The following is a 16,816-nucleotide window of genomic DNA, read 5'->3' as shown; positions in this document are numbered from 1 at the left end:
GAGTGATAGTGATAACATCTCGCCTTGGTTTGAATCCCGACACAGCTATAAACGGTCACCATGGTGTCAGAGAGTCACATAGAGTGATAGTGATAATATCCAGCCTTGGTTCGAATCCCGACACAGCTATAAACGGTCACCATGGTGTCAGACAGTCACATAGAGTGTAGTGATAACATCTAGCCTTGGTTCGAATCCCGACACAGCTATAAACGGTCACCATGATGTCAGACAGTCACATAGAGTGATAGTGATAACATCTAGCCTTGGTTCGAATCCCGACACAGGTATAAGCGGTCAACATGGTGTTAGACAGTCACATGGAGTGATAGTGATAACATCGACCCTTGTTTCGAATCCAGACACAGCTATAAACGGTCACCATGGTGTCAGACAGTCACAAAGAGTGATAGTGATAACATCTAGCCTTGGTTCGAATCCTGACACAGCTTTTAACGATCACCATTGTGTCAGACAGTCACATAGAGTGACAGTGATAACATCTAGCCTTGGTTCAAATCCTGACACAGCTATAAACGGTCACCATGGTGTTAGACAGTCACAGAGCGATAGTGATAACATATAGCCTTGGTTCGAATCCCGACACAGGTATAAACGGTCACCATGGTGTCAGAGAGTCACATAGAGTGATAGTGATAACATCTATCCATGGTTCAAATCCTGACAGCTATAAACGGTCACCATGGTGTTAGACAGTCACAGAGCGATAGTGATAACATCTAGCCTTGGTTTGAATCCCGACACAGCTATAAACGGTCACCATGGTGTGAGACAGTCACATAGAGTGATCGTGATAACATCTAGCCTTGGTTCGATTCCAGACACAGCTATAAACGGTCACCATGGTGTCAGACAGTCACAAAGAGTGACATTGATAACATCTCGCCTTGGTTCGAATCCCGACACAGCTATAAACGGTCACCATGGTGTCAGACAGTCACAAAGAGTGATAGTGACAACATCTATCCATGGTTCGAATCCCGACACAGCTATAAACGGTCACCATGGGGTCAGACAGTCACATAGAGTGATCTTGATAACATCCAGCCTTGGTTCGAATCCAGACACAGCCATAAACGGTCAGCATGGGGTCAGACAGTCACATAGAGTGATAGTGATAACATCTAGCCTTGGTTTGAATCCAGACACAGCTATAAACGGTCACCATGGTGTCAGACAGTCACATGGAGTGATAGTGATAACATCTAGCCTTGGTTCGAATCCCGACACAGCTACAAACGGTCACTATGGTGTGAGACAGTCACATCGAGTGATATTGATAACATCTATCCTTGGTTCGAATCCCGACACAGCTACAAACGGTCACAATGTTGTCAGACAGTCACATAGAGTGATAGTGATAACATCTAACCTTGGTTCGAATCCTGACACAGCTATAAACGGTAACCATGGTGTCAGAGAGTCACATCGAGTGACAGTGATAACATCTAGCCTTGGTTCGAATCCCGACACAGCTATAAACGGTCACCATGGTGTCAGACAGTCACATCGAGTGATAGTGATAACATCTAGCCTTGGTTCGAATCCCGACACAGGTATAAGCGGTCAACATGGTGTTATACAGTCACATGGAGTGATAGTGATAACATCTCGCCTTGGTTCGAATCCCGACACAGCTATAAACGGTCACCATGGTGACAGACAGTCACAAAGAGTGATAGTGATAACATCTATCCATGGTTCGAATCCCGACATAGCTATAAACGGTCACCATGGGGTCAGACAGTCACATAGAGTGATCTTGATAACATCCAGCCTTGGTTCGAATCCAGACACAGCCATAAACGGTCAGCATGGGGTCAGACAGTCACATAGAGCGATAGTGATAACATCTAGCCTTGGTTCGAATCCAGACACAGCTATAAACGGTCACCATGGTGTCAGAGAGTCACATGGAGTGATAGTGATAACATCTAGCCTTGGTTCGAATCCCGACACAGCTATAAACGGTCACCATGGTGTCAGAGAGTCACATGGAGTGATAGTGATAACATCTCGCCTAGGTTCGAATCCCGACACAGCTATAAACGGTCACCATGGTGTCAGACAGTCACATAGAGTGATAGTGATAACATCCAGCCTTGGTTCGAATCCCGACACAGCTATAAACGGTCAACATGGTGTCAGAGAGTCACAGAGAGTGATAGTGATAACATCTAGCCTTGGTTCGAATCCCTACACAGCAACAAACGGTCAACATGGTGTCAGAGAGTCACATAGAGTGATAGTGATAACATCCAGCCTTGGTTCGAATCCAGACACAGCTATAAACGGTCACCATGGTGTCAGACAGTCACATAGAGTGATAGTGATAACATCTAGCCTTGGTTCGAATCCCGACACAGCAACAAACGGTCAACATGGTGTCAGAGAGTCACATAGAGTGATAGTGATAACATCCAGCCTTGGTTCGAATCCCGACACAGCTATAAACGGTCACCATGGTGTCAGAGAGTCACATAGAGTGATAGTGATAACATCTAGCCTTGGTTCGAATCCCGACACATGTATAAGCGGTCAACATGGTGTCAGACAGTCACATGGAGTGATAGTGATAACATCTAGCCTTGGTTCGAATCCCGACACAGATATAAGCGGTCAACATGGTGTTATACAGTCACATGGAGTGATAGTGATAACATCTATCCTTGGTTCGAATCCTGACACAGCTATAAACGGTCACCATGGTGTCAGACAGTCACATAGAGTGATAGTGATAACATATAGCCTTGGTTCGAATCCCGACAGCAAAAAACGGTTACCATCGTGTCAGACAGTCACATAGAGTGATAGTGATAACATCTAGCCTTGGTTTGAATCCCTACACAGCTATAAACGGTCACCATGGTGTCAGACAGTCACATGGAGTGACAGTGATAACATCTAGCCTTGGTTCGAATCCAAACACAGCTATAAACGGTCACCATGGTGTCAGACAGTCACATGGAGTGACAGTGATAACATCTAGCCTTGGTTCGAATCCAGACACAGCCATAAACGGTCAGCATGGGGTCAGACAGTCACATAGAGCGATAGTGATAACATCTAGCCTTGGTTCGAATCCCGACACAGGTATAAACGGTAACCATGGTGTCAGAGAGTCACATCGAGTGACAGTGATAACATCTAGCCTTGGTTCGAATCCCGACACAGGTATAAGCGGTCAACATGGTGTTATACAGTCACATGGAGTGATAGTGATAACATCTCGCCTTGGTTCGAATCCCGACACAGCTAAAAACGGTCACCATGGTGTCAGACAGTCACAAAGAGTGATAGTGATAACATCTATCCATGGTTCGAATCCCGACACAGCTATAAACGGTCACCATGGGGTCAGACAGTCACATAGAGTGATCTTGATAACATCCAGCCTTGGTTCGAATCCAGACACAGCCATAAACGGTCAGCATGGGGTCAGACAGTCACATAGAGCGATAGTGATAACATCTAGCCTTGGTTCGAATCCCGACACAGGTATAAACGGTTACCATGGTGTCAGACAGTCACATAGAGTGATAGTGATAACATCTAGCCTTGGTTCGAATCCAGACACAGCTATAAACGGTCACCATGGTGTCAGACAATCACATAGAGTGATAGTGATAACATCTAGCCTTGGTTCGAATCCAGACACAGCTATAAACGGTCACCATGGTGTCAGACAATCACATAGAGTGATAGTGATAACATCTAGCCTTGGTTCGAATCCAGACACAGCTATAAACGGTCACCATGGTGTCAGAGAGTCACATGGAGTGATAGTGATAACATCTAGCCTTGGTTCGAATCCAGACACAGCTATAAACGGTCACCATGGTGTCAGACAATCACATAGAGTGATAGTGATAACATCTAGCCTTGGTTCGAATCCAGACACAGCTATAAACGGTCACCATGGTGTCAGAGAGTCACATGGAGTGATAGTGATAACATCTAGCCTTGGTTCGAATCCCGACACAGCTATAAACGGTCACCATGGTGTCAGAGAGTCACATGGAGTGATAGTGATAACATCTCGCCTAGGTTCGAATCCCGACACAGCTATAAACGGTCACCATGGTGTCAGACAGTCAGATAGAGTGATAGTGATAACATCCAGCCTTGGTTCGAATCCCGACACAGCTATAAACGGTCAACATGGTGTCAGAGAGTCACAGAGAGTGATAGTGATAACATCTAGCCTTGGTTCGAATCACGACACAGCAACAAACGGTCAACATGGTGTCAGAGAGTCACATAGAGTGATAGTGATAACATCCAGCCTTGGTTCGAATCCAGACACAGCTATAAACGGTCACCATGGTGTCAGACAGTCACAGAGAGTGATAGTGATAACATCTAGCCTTGGTTCGAATCCCGACACAGCAACAAACGGTCACCATGGTGTCAGAGAGTCACATAGAGTGATAGTGATAACATCTAGCCTTGGTTCGAATCCCGACACAGCTATAAACGGTCACCATGGTGTCAGACAGTCACATAGAGTGATAGTGATAACATCCAGCCTTGGTTCGAATCCCGACACAGCTATAAACGGTCACCATGGTGTCAGAGAGTCACATAGAGTGATAGTGATAACATCTAGCCTTGGTTCGAATCCCGACACAGGTATAAGCGGTCAACATGGTGACAGACAGTCACATGGAGTGATAGTGATAACATCTAGCCTTGGTTCGAATCCCGACACAGGTATAAGCGGTCAACATGGTGTTATACAGTCACATGGAGTGATAGTGATAACATCTCGCCTTGGTTCGAATCCCGACACAGCTATAAACGGTCACCATGGTGTCAGACAGTCACAAAGAGTGATAGTGATAACATCTATCCATGGTTCGAATCCCGACACAGCTATAAACGGTCACCATGGGGTCAGACAGTCACATAGAGTGATCTTGATAACATCCAGCCTTGGTTCGAATCCAGACACAGCCATAAACGGTCAGCATGGGGTCAGACAGTCACATAGAGCGATAGTGATAACATCTAGCCTTGGTTCGAATCCCGACACAGGTATAAACGGTTACCATGGTGTCAGACAGTCACATAGAGTGATAGTGATAACATCTAGCCTTGGTTCGAATCCAGACACAGCTATAAACGGTCACCATGGTGTCAGACAGTCACATGGAGTGATAGTGATAACATCTAGCCTTGGTTCGAATCCCGACACAGCTAGAAACGGTCACTATGGTGTGAGACAGTCACATAGAGTGATATTGATAACATCTATCCTTGGTTCGAATCCCGACACAGCTACAAACGGTCACTATGGTGTCAGACAGTCACAGAGAGTGATAGTTATAACATCTAGCCTTGGTTCGAATCCCGACACAGGTATAAACGGTTACCATGGTGTCAGACAGTCACATAGAGTGATAGTGATAACATCTAGCCTTGGTTGGAATCCCGACACAGCTATAAACGGTCACCATGGTGTCAGACAGTCACATAGAGTGATAGTGATAACATCTAGCCTTGGTTCGAATCCAGACACAGCTATAAACGGTCACCATGGTGTCAGACAGTCACATAGAGTGATAGTGATAACATCTAGCCTTGGTTCGAATCCAGACACAGCTATAAACGGTCACCATGGTGTCAGAGAGTCACATGGAGTGATAGTGATAACATCTAGCCTTGGTTCGAATCCCGACACAGCTATAAACGGTCACCATGGTGTCAGAGAGTCACATGGAGTGATAGTGATAACATCTCGCCTAGGTTCGAATCCCGACACAGCTATAAACGGTCACCATGGTGTCAGACAGTCACATAGAGTGATAGTGATAACATCCAGCCTTGGTTCGAATCCCGACACAGCTATAAACGGTCAACATGGTGTCAGAGAGTCACAGAGAGTGAAAGTGATAACATCTAGCCTTGGTTCGAATCCCGACACAGCAACAAACGGTCAACATGGTGTCAGAGAGTCACATAGAGTGATAGTGATAACATCCAGCCTTGGTTCGAATCCCGACACAGCTAAAAACGGTCACCATGGTGTCAGACAGTCACAAAGAGTGATAGTGATAACATCTATCCATGGTTCGAATCCCGACACAGCTATAAACGGTCACCATGGGGTCAGACAGTCACATAGAGTGATCTTGATAACATCCAGCCTTGGTTCGAATCCAGACACAGCCATAAACGGTCAGCATGGGGTCAGACAGTCACATAGAGCGATAGTGATAACATCTAGCCTTGGTTCGAATCCCGACACAGGTATAAACGGTTACCATGGTGTCAGACAGTCACATAGAGTGATAGTGATAACATCTAGCCTTGGTTCGAATCCAGACACAGCTATAAACGGTCACTATGGTGTGAGACAGTCACATAGAGTGATATTGATAACATCTATCCTTGGTTCGAATCCCGACACAGCTACAAACGGTCACTATGGTGTCAGACAGTCACAGAGAGTGATAGTTATAACATCTCGCCTTGGTTCGAATCCCGACACAGGTAAAAACGGTTACCATGGTGTCAGACAGTCACATAGAGTGATAGTGATAACATCTAGCCTTGGTTGGAATCCCGACACAGCTATAAACGGTCACCATGGTGTCAGACAGTCACATAGAGTGATAGTGATAACATCTAGCCTTGGTTCGAATCCAGACACAGCTATAAACGGTCACCATGGTGTCAGACAATCACATAGAGTGATAGTGATAACATCTAGCCTTGGTTCGAATCCAGACACAGCTATAAACGGTCACCATGGTGTCAGAGAGTCACATGGAGTGATAGTGATAACATCTAGCCTTGGTTCGAATCCCGACACAGCTATAAACGGTCACCATGGTGTCAGAGAGTCACATGGAGTGATAGTGATAACATCTCGCCTAGGTTCGAATCCCGACACAGCTATAAACGGTCACCATGGTGTCAGACAGTCAGATAGAGTGATAGTGATAACATCCAGCCTTGGTTCGAATCCAGACACAGCTATAAACGGTCACCATGGTGTCAGACAGTCACAGAGAGTGATAGTGATAACATCTAGCCTTGGTTCGAATCCCGACACAGCAACAAACGGTCACCATGGTGTCAGAGAGTCACATAGAGTGATAGTGATAACATCTAGCCTTGGTTCGAATCCCGACACAGCTATAAACGGTCACCATGGTGTCAGACAGTCACATAGAGTGATAGTGATAACATCCAGCCTTGGTTCGAATCCCGACACAGCTATAAACGGTCACCATGGTGTCAGAGAGTCACATAGAGTGATAGTGATAACATCTAGCCTTGGTTCGAATCCCGACACAGGTATAAGCGGTCAACATGGTGACAGACAGTCACATGGAGTGATAGTGATAACATCTAGCCTTGGTTCGAATCCCGACACAGGTATAAGCGGTCAACATGGTGTTATACAGTCACATGGAGTGATAGTGATAACATCTCGCCTTGGTTCGAATCCCGACACAGCTATAAACGGTCACCATGGTGTCAGACAGTCACAAAGAGTGATAGTGATAACATCTATCCATGGTTCGAATCCCGACACAGCTATAAACGGTCACCATGGGGTCAGACAGTCACATAGAGTGATCTTGATAACATCCAGCCTTGGTTCGAATCCAGACACAGCCATAAACGGTCAGCATGGGGTCAGACAGTCACATAGAGCGATAGTGATAACATCTAGCCTTGGTTCGAATCCCGACACAGGTATAAACGGTTACCATGGTGTCAGACAGTCACATAGAGTGATAGTGATAACATCTAGCCTTGGTTCGAATCCAGACACAGCTATAAACGGTCACCATGGTGTCAGACAGTCACATGGAGTGATAGTGATAACATCTAGCCTTGGTTCGAATCCCGACACAGCTAGAAACGGTCACTATGGTGTGAGACAGTCACATAGAGTGATATTGATAACATCTATCCTTGGTTCGAATCCCGACACAGCTACAAACGGTCACTATGGTGTCAGACAGTCACAGAGAGTGATAGTTATAACATCTAGCCTTGGTTCGAATCCCGACACAGGTATAAACGGTTACCATGGTGTCAGACAGTCACATAGAGTGATAGTGATAACATCTAGCCTTGGTTGGAATCCCGACACAGCTATAAACGGTCACCATGGTGTCAGACAGTCACATAGAGTGATAGTGATAACATCTAGCCTTGGTTCGAATCCAGACACAGCTATAAACGGTCACCATGGTGTCAGACAGTCACATAGAGTGATAGTGATAACATCTAGCCTTGGTTCGAATCCAGACACAGCTATAAACGGTCACCATGGTGTCAGAGAGTCACATGGAGTGATAGTGATAACATCTAGCCTTGGTTCGAATCCCGACACAGCTATAAACGGTCACCATGGTGTCAGAGAGTCACATGGAGTGATAGTGATAACATCTCGCCTAGGTTCGAATCCCGACACAGCTATAAACGGTCACCATGGTGTCAGACAGTCACATAGAGTGATAGTGATAACATCCAGCCTTGGTTCGAATCCCGACACAGCTATAAACGGTCAACATGGTGTCAGAGAGTCACAGAGAGTGAAAGTGATAACATCTAGCCTTGGTTCGAATCCCGACACAGCAACAAACGGTCAACATGGTGTCAGAGAGTCACATAGAGTGATAGTGATAACATCCAGCCTTGGTTCGAATCCAGACACAGCTATAAACGGTAACCATGGTGTCAGAGAGTCACATCGAGTGACAGTGATAACATCTAGCCTTGGTTCGAATCCCGACACAGCTATAAACGGTCACCATGGTGTCAGACAGTCACATCGAGTGATAGTGATAACATCTAGCCTTGGTTCGAATCCCGACACAGGTATAAGCGGTCAACATGGTGTTATACAGTCACATGGAGTGATAGTGATAACATCTCGCCTTGGTTCGAATCCCGACACAGCTATAAACGGTCACCATGGTGTCAGACAGTCACAAAGAGTGATAGTGATAACATCTATCCATGGTTCGAATCCCGACACAGCTATAAACGGTCACCATGGGGTCAGACAGTCACATAGAGTGATCTTGATAACATCCAGCCTTGGTTCGAATCCAGACACAGCCATAAACGGTCAGCTTGGGGTCAGACAGTCACATAGAGCGATAGTGATAACATCTAGCCTTGGTTCGAATCCCGACACAGGTATAAACGGTTACCATGGTGTCAGACAGTCACATAGAGTGATAGTGATAACATCTAGCCTTGGTTCGAATCCAGACACAGCTATAAACGGTCAACATGGTGTCAGACAGTCACATGGAGTGATAGTGATAACATCTAGCCTTGGTTCGAATCCCGACACAGCTATAAACGGTCACTATGGTGTGAGACAGTCACATAGAGTGATATTGATAACATCTATCCTTGGTTCGAATCCCGACACAGCTACAAACGGTCACTATGGTGTCAGACAGTCACAGAGAGTGATAGTTATAACATCTCGCCTTGGTTCGAATCCCGACACAGGTATAAACGGTTACCATGGTGTCAGACAGTCACATAGAGTGATAGTGATAACATATAGCCTTGGTTGGAATCCCGACACAGCTATAAACGGTCACCATGGTGTCAGACAGTCACATAGAGTGATAGTGATAACATCTAGCCTTAGTTCGAATCCAGACACAGCTATAAACGGTCACCATGGTGTCAGACAATCACATAGAGTGATAGTGATAACATCTAGCCTTGGTTCGAATCCAGACACAGCTATAAACGCTCACCATGGTGTCAGAGAGTCACATCGAGTGACAGTGATAACATCTAGCCTTGGTTCGAATCCCGACACAGCTATAAACGGTCACCATGGTGTCAGAGAGTCACATGGAGTGATAGTGATAACATCTCGCCTAGGTTCGAATCCCAACACAGCTATAAACGGTCACCATGGTGTCAGACAGTCACATAGAGTGATAGTGATAACATCCAGCCTTGGTTCGAATCCCGACACAGCTATAAACGGTCAACATGGTGTCAGAGAGTCACAGAGAGTGATAGTGATAACATCTAGCCTTGGTTCGAATCCCGACACAGCAACAAACGGTCAACATGGTGTCAGAGAGTCACATAGAGTGATAGTGATAACATCCAGCCTTGGTTCGAATCCAGACACAGCTATAAACGGTCACCATGGTGTCAGACAGTCACAGAGAGTGATAGTGATAACATCTAGCCTTGCTTCGAATCCCGACACAGCAACAAACGGTCAACATGGTGTCAGAGAGTCACATAGAGTGATAGTGATAACATCCAGCCTTGGTTCGAATCCCGACACAGCTATAAACGGTCACCATGGTGTCAGAGAGTCACATCGAGTGATAGTGATAACATCTAGCCTTGGTTCGAATCCCGACACAGGTATAAGCGGTCAACATGGTGTCAGACAGTCACATGGAGTGATAGTGATAACATCTAGCCTTGGTTCGAATCCCGACACAGGTATAAGCGGTCAACATGGTGTTATACAGTCACATGGAGTGATAGTGATAACATCTCGCCTTGGTTCGAATCCCGACACAGCTATAAACGGTCACCATGGGGTCAGACAGTCACATAGAGTGATCTTGATAACATCCAGCCTTGGTTCGAATCCAGACACAGCCATAAACGGTCAGCATGGGGTCAGACAGTCACATAGAGCGATAGTGATAACATCTAGCCTTGGTTCGAATCCCGACACAGGTATAAACGGTTACCATGGTGTCAGACAGTCACATAGAGTGATAGTGATAACATCTAGCCTTGGTTCGAATCCAGACACAGCTATAAACGGTCACCATGGTGTCAGACAGTCACATGGAGTGATAGTGATAACATCTAGCCTTGGTTCGAATCCCGACACAGCTATAAACGGTCACTATGGTGTGAGACAGTCACATAGAGTGATATTGATAACATCTATCCTTGGTTCGAATCCCGACACAGCTACAAACGGTCACTATGGTGTCAGACAGTCACAGAGAGTGATAGTTATAACATCTAGCCTTGGTTCGAATCCCGACACAGGTATAAACGGTTACCATGGTGTCAGACAGTCACATAGAGTGATAGTGATAACATCTAGTCTTGGTTGGAATCCCGACACAGCTATAAACGGTCACCATGGTGTCAGACAGTCACATAGAGTGATAGTGATAACATCTAGCCTTGGTTCGAATGCAGACACAGCTATAAACGGTCACCATGGTGTCAGACAGTCACATAGAGTGATAGTGATAACATCTAGCCTTGGTTCGAATCCAGACACAGCTATAAACGGTCACCATGGTGTCAGAGAGTCACATCGAGTGACAGTGATAACATCTAGCCTTGGTTCGAATCCCGACACAGCTATAAACGGTCACCATGGTGTCAGAGAGTCACAGAGAGTGATAGTGATAACATCTAGCCTTGGTTCGAATCCCGACACAGCAACAAACGGTCAACATGGTGTCAGAGAGTCACATAGAGTGATAGTGATAACATCCAGCCTTGGTTCGAATCCAGACACAGCTATAAACGGTCACCATGGTGTCAGACAGTCACAGAGAGTGATAGTGATAACATCTAGCCTTGGTTCGAATCCCGACACAGCAACAAACGGTCAACATGGTGTCAGAGAGTCACATAGAGTGATAGTGATAACATCCAGCCTTGGTTCGAATCCCGACACAGCTATAAACGGTCACCATGGTGTCAGAGAGTCACATAGAGTGATAGTGATAACATCCAGCCTTGGTTCGAATCCCAACACAGCTATAAACGGTCACCATGGTGTCAGACAGTCACATGGAGTGATAGTGATAACATATAGCCTTGGTTCGAATCCCGACACACCTATAAACGGTCACCATGGTGTCAGACAGTCACATAGAGTGATAGTGATAACATCTATCCTTGGTTCGAATCCCGACACAGCTATAAACGGTCACCATGGTGTCAGACAGTCACATAGAGTGATAGTGATAACATATAGCCTTGGTTCGAATCCCGACAGCAAAAAACGGTTACCATCGTGTCAGACAGTCACATAGAGTGATAGTGATAACATCTAGCCTTGGTTTGAATCCCTACACATCTATAAACGGTCACCATGGTGTCAGACAGTCACATGGAGTGACAGTGATAACATCTAGCCTTGGTTCGAATCCAAACACAGCTATAAACGGTCACCATGGTGTCAGACAGTCACATGGAGTGACAGTGATAACATCTAGCCTTGGTTCGAATCCAGACACAGCTATAAACGGTCACCATGGTGTCAGAGAGTCACATAGAGTGATAGTGATAACATCCAGTCTTGGTTCGAATCCAGACACAGCTATAAACGATCAGCATGGTGTAAGACAGTCACAAAGAGTGATAGCGATAACATCTAGCCTTTGTTCGAATCCCGACACAGCTAAAAACGGTCACCATGGTGTTAGACAGTCACATAGAGTGATAGTGATAACATCTACCCTTGATTCGAATCGAGACACAGCTATAAACGGTCACCTTGGTGTCAGACAGTCACATAGAGTGATCGTGATAACATCTGGCCTTGGTTCGAATCCCGACGCAGCTAAAAACGGTCACCATGGTGTTAGACAGTCACATAGAGTGATAGTGATAACATCTACCCTTGATTCGAATCGAGACACAGCTATAAACGGTCACCTTGGTGTCAGACAGTCACATAGAGTGATAGCGGTAACATCTAGCCTTGGTTTGAATCCCGACACAGCTATAAACGGTCACCATGGTGTCAGAGAGTCACATAGAGTGATAGTGATAATATCCAGCCTTGGTTCGAATCCCGACACAGCTATAAACGGTCACCATGGTGTCAGACAGTCACATAGAGTGTAGTGATAACATCTAGCCTTGGTTCGAATCCCGACACAGCTATAAACGGTCACCATGATGTCAGACAGTCACATAGAGTGATAGTGATAACATCTAGCCTTGGTTCGAATCCCGACACAGGTATAAGCGGTCAACATGGTGTTAGACAGTCACATGGAGTGATAGTGATAACATCGACCCTTGTTTCGAATCCAGAGACAGCTATAAACGGTCACCATGGTGTCAGACAGTCACATAGAGTGATAGTGATAACATCTAGCCTTGGTTCGAATCCTGACACAGCTTTTAACGATCACCATGGTGTCAGACAGTCACATAGAGTGACAGTGATAACATCTAGCCTTGGTTCGAATCCAGACACAGCTATAGACGGTCACCATGGTGTCAGACAGTCACATAGAGTGATAGTGATAACATCTAGCCTTGGTTCGAATCCAGACACAGCTATAAACAGTCACCGTGGTGTCAGACAGTCACATAGAGTGATAGTGATAACATCTAGCCTTGGTTCGAATCCTGACACAGCTATAAACAGTCACCATGGTGTCAGACAGTCACAGAGAGTGATGGTGATAACATGTCGCTTTGGTTCGAATCCAGACACAGCTATAAAAGGTCACCATGGTGTCAGACAGTCACATAGAGTGATAGTGATAAGATAACATATACCCTTGGTTAGAATCCCGACACAGGTATAAGCGGTCAACATGGTGTTATACAGTCACATGGAATGATAGTGATAACATCGACCCTTGTTTCGAATACAGACACAGCTATAAACGGTCACCATGGTGTCAGACAGTCACATAGAGTGATAGTGATAACATCTAGCCTTGGTTTGAATCCCGACACAGCTATAAACGGTCACCATGGTGTCAGAGAGTCACATAGAGTGATAGTGATAATATCCAGCCTTGGTTCGAATCCCGACACAGCTATAAACGGTCACCATGGTGTCAGACAGTCACATAGAGTGATAGTGATAACATCTAGCCTTCGTTCGAATCCTGACACAGCTTTTAACGATCACCATGGTGTCAGACAGTCACATAGTGACAGTGATAACATCTAGCCTTGGTTCGAATCCAGACACAGCTATAAACGGTTACCATGGTGTCAGACACTCACATAGACTGATAGTGATAACATCTAGCCTTGGTTCGAATCCAGACACAGCTATAAACGGTCACCATGGTGTCAGACAGTCACAAAGAGTGATAGTGATAACATCTATCCATGGTTCTAATCCCGACACAGCTATAAAAGGTCACCATGGTGTCAGACAGTCACATCGAGTGATAGTGATAACATATTATACCCTTGGTTAGAATCCCGACACAGCTATAAACGGTCACCATGGTGTCAGAGATTCACATAGAGTGATAGTGATAACATCTATCCATGGTTCTAATCCCGACACAGCTATAAAAGGTCACCATGGTGTCAGACAGTCACATCGAGTGATAGTGATAACATCTAGCCTTGGTTCGAATCCCGACACAGCTATAAACGTTCACCATGGTGTCAGAGATTCACATAGAGTGATAGTGATGACATCTATCCATGGATCAAATCCTGACACAGCTATAAACGGTCACCATGGTGTTAGACAGTCACAGAGCGATAGCGATAACATCTAGCCTTGGTTCGAATCCCGACACAGCTATAAACGGTCACCATGGTGTGAGACAGTCACATAGAGTGATAGTGATAACATCTAGCCTTGGTTCGATTCCAGACACAGCTATAAACGGTCACCATGGTGTCCGACAGTCACATAGAGTGACAGTGATAACATCTAGCCTTGGTTCGAATCCCGACACAGCTATAAACGGTCACCATGGTGTCAGACAGTCACAAAGAGTGATAGTGATAACATCTATCCATGGTTCGAATCCCGACACAGCTATAAAGGGTCACCATGGTGTCAGACAATCACATAGAGCGATAGTGATAACATCTAGCCTTGGTTCGAATCCCGACACAGGTATAAACGGTTACCATGGTGTCAGACAGTCACATAGAGCGATAGTGATAACATCTAGCCTTGGTTCGAATCCCGACACAGGTATAAACGGTTACCATGGTGTCAGAGAGTCACATAGAGTGACAGTGATAACATCTAGCCTTGGTTCGAATCCAGACACAGCTATAAACGGTCATCATGGTGTCAGAGAGTCACATAGTGATAGTGATAATATCCAGCCTTGGTTCGAATCCCGACACAGCTATAAACGGTCACCATGGTGTCAGAGAGTCACATAGAGTGATCGTGATAATATCCAGCCTTGGTTCGAATCCCGACACAGCTATAAACGGTCACCATGGTGTCAGACAGTCACATAGAGTGATAGTGATAACATATAGCCTTGGTTCGAATCCCGACACAGGTATAAGCGGTCAACATGGTGTTATACAGTCACATGGAGTGATAGTGATAACATCGACCTTTGTTTCGAATCCAGACACAGCTATAAACGGTCACCATGGTGTCAGACAGTCACATAGAGTGATAGTGATAACATCTAGCCTTGGTTCGAATCCCGACACAGCTTTAAACGGTCACCATGGTGTCAGAGAGTCACATTGAGTGATAGTGATAACATCGAGCCTTGGTTCGAATCCCGACACAGCTATAAACGGTCACCATGGTGTCAGACAGTCACATAGAGTGATAGTGATAACATCTCGCCTTGGTTTGAATCCCGACACAGCTATAAACGGTCACCATGGTGTCAGAGAGTCACATAGAGTGATAGTGATAATATCCAGCCTTGGTTCGAATCCCGACACAGCTATAAACGGTCACCATGGTGTCAGACAGTCACATAGAGTGTAGTGATAACATCTAGCCTTGGTTCGAATCCCGACACAGCTATAAACGGTCACCATGATGTCAGACAGTCACATAGAGTGATAGTGATAACATCTAGCCTTGGTTCGAATCCCGACACAGGTATAAGCGGTCAACATGGTGTTAGACAGTCACATGGAGTTATAGTGATAACATCGACCCTTGTTTCGAATCCAGACACAGCTATAAACGGTCACCATGGTGTCAGACAGTCAAATAGAGTGATAGTGATAACATCTAGCCTTGGTTCGAATCCTGACACAGCTTTTAACGATCAACATGGTGTCAGACAGTCACATAGAGTGACAGTGATAACATCTAGCCTTGGTTCGAATCCAGACACAGCTATAAACGGTCACCATGGTGTCAGACAGTCACATAGAGTGATAGTGATAACATCTAGCCTTGGTTCGAATCCAGACACAGCTATAAACAGTCACCGTGGTGTCAGACAGTCACATAGAGTGATAGTGATAACCTCTAGCCTTGGTTCTAATCTCGACACAGCTATAAACGGTTACCATGGTGTCAGACAATCACATAGACTGATAGTGATAACATCTAGCCTTGGTTCGAATCCAGACACAGCTATAAACGGTCACCATGGTGTCAGACAGTCACAAAGAGTGATAGTGATAACATCTATCCATGGTTCTAATCCCGACACAGCTATAAAAGGTCACCATGGTGTCAGACAGTCACATCGAGTGATAGTGATAACATATACCCTTGGTTAGAATCCCGACACAGCTATAAACGGTCACCATGGTGTCAGACAGTCACATCGAGTGATAGTGATAACATCTAGCCTTGGTTCGAATCCCGACACAGCTATAAACGTTCACCATGGTGTCAGAGAGTCACATAGAGTGATAGTGATGACATCTATCCATGGATCAAATCCTGACACAGCTATAAACGGTCACCATGGTGTTAGACAGTCACAGAGCGATAGTGATAACATCTAGCCTTGGTTCGAATCCCGACACAGCTATAAACGGTCACCATGGTGTGAGACAGTCACATAGAGTGATAGTGATAACATCTAGCCTTGGTTCGATTCCAGACACAGCTATAAACGGTCACCAT

Source organism: Myxine glutinosa, chromosome 8 (genome assembly GCF_964187855.1).
Source record: "Myxine glutinosa chromosome 8, kmMyxGlut1.1, whole genome shotgun sequence".
Taxonomy (NCBI): domain Eukaryota; kingdom Metazoa; phylum Chordata; class Myxini; order Myxiniformes; family Myxinidae; genus Myxine; species Myxine glutinosa.
This window is presented reverse-complemented; position numbering follows the sequence as displayed.